This window comes from Salmo salar, chromosome ssa16, assembly GCF_905237065.1.
Source record: "Salmo salar chromosome ssa16, Ssal_v3.1, whole genome shotgun sequence".
NCBI lineage: Eukaryota > Metazoa > Chordata > Actinopteri > Salmoniformes > Salmonidae > Salmo > Salmo salar.
This window is the reverse complement of record NC_059457.1, coordinates 59,509,386-59,511,885: the sequence shown is the minus strand read 5'-3', so window position 1 is coordinate 59,511,885 and position 2,500 is coordinate 59,509,386.

Here is a 2,500-nt window from a genome sequence, read left to right as displayed (position 1 = left end):
CTACTACTACTACTACTACTACTATATCAGTCCAACCCTAACTACTACTACTACTACTACTACTACTACTACTACTACTACATATATCAGTCCAACCCTACACTACTACTACTACTACTACTACTACATATATCAGTCCAACCCTAACTACTACTACTACTACTACTACTACTACTACATATATCAGTCCAACCCTAACTACTACTACTACTACTACTACTACTACTACTACACTACTACTACTACTACTACATATATCAGCCCAACCCTAACTACTACTACTACTACTACTACTACTAGACTATATCAGTCCAACCCTAACTACTACTACACTACTACTACTACTACTACTACTACTACTACAACATATATCAGTCCAACCCTAACTACTACTACTACTACTACTACTACAATATATCAGTCCAACCCTAACTACTACTACTACTACTACTACTACTACTACTACTACATATATCAGTCCAACCCTAACACTACTACTACTACTACTACTACTACATATATCAGCCCAACCCTAACTACTACTACTACTACTACTACTACTACTATATCAGCCCACACTACACACTACTACTACTACTACTACTACTACTACTACTACTACGATATATCAGTCCAACCCTATCACTACTACTACTACTACTACTACTACTACACATATATCAGTCCAACCCTAACTACTACTACTACTACTACTACTACTACTACATATATCAGTCCAACCCTAACTACTACTACTACTACTACTACTACTACTACTACTACATATATCAGCCCAACCCTAACTACTACTACTACTACTACTACTACTACTACTACTAGACTTATCAGTCCAACCCTAACTACTACTACTACTACTACTACTACACCTACTACTACTACTGACCTACTACATATATCAGCCCAACCCTAACTACTACTACTACTACTACTACTACTACTACTAGACTTATCAGCCCAACCCTAACTACTACTACTACTACTACTACTACTACTACTACTACATATATCAGCCCAACCCTAACTACTACTACTACTACTACTACTACTACTACTAGACTTATCAGTCCAACCCTAACTACTACTACTACTACTACTACTACTACTACTACCACACTACATATATCAGTCCAACCCTAACTACTACTACTACTACTACTACAATATCAGTCCAACCCTAACTACTACTACACACTACTACCCTACTACTACTACTACTACATATATCAGTCCAACCCTAACTACTACTACTACTACTACTACTACTACATATATCAGTCCAACCCTAACTACTACTACTACTACTACTACTACTACTACTATATCAGTCCAACCCTAACTACTACTACTACTACTACTACTACTACTACTACTACACTACTACACACACATATATCAGTCCAACCCTATCTACTACTACTACTACTACTACTACTACTACTACATATTTCAGTCCAACCCTAACTACAACTACTACTACTACTACTACTACATATATCAGTCCAAGCCTAACTACTACTACTACTACTACTACTACATATATCATCCCAACCCTAACTACTACTACTACTACTACTACTACTATTACTAGACTTATCAGTCCAACCCTAACTACTACTACTACTACTACTACTACTACTACTACTACTACTACTACTACTACTACATATATCATCCCAACCCTAACTACTACTACTACTACTACTACTACTACATATATCAGTCCAACCCTAACTACTACTACTACTACTACTACTACATATATCAGTCCAACCCTGACTACTACTACTACTACTACTACTACTACTACTACTACATATATCAGTCCATCCCTAACTACTACTACTACTACTACTACTACATATATCAGCCAACCCTAACTACTACTACACCTACTACTACTACTACTACTACTACTACTACATATATCAGTCCAACCCTAACTACTACTACTACTACTACTACTACTACATATATCATCCCAACCCTAACTACTACTACTACTATTACCAGAATAATCAGTCCTACCCTAACTACTACTACTACTACTACTACTACTACTACATATATCAGTCCAACCCTAACTACTACTACTACTACTACTATTACTAGACTTATCAGTCCAACCCTAACTACTACTACTACTACTACTACTACTACTACTACTACTACTACATATATCATCCCAACCCTAACTACTACTACTACTACTACTACTACTACATATATCAGTCCAACCCTAACTACTACTACTACTACTACTACTACATATATCAGTCCAACCCTAACTACTACTACTACTACTACTACTACTACTACTACATATATCAGTCCAACCCTAACTACTAGTACTACTACTACTACTACTACTACTACTACTACTACTACTAATACATGTAGCAGTCCAACCCTAACTACTACTTCTACTACTACTCCACTACTACTACATATATCAGTCCAACCCTAACTACTACTACTACTA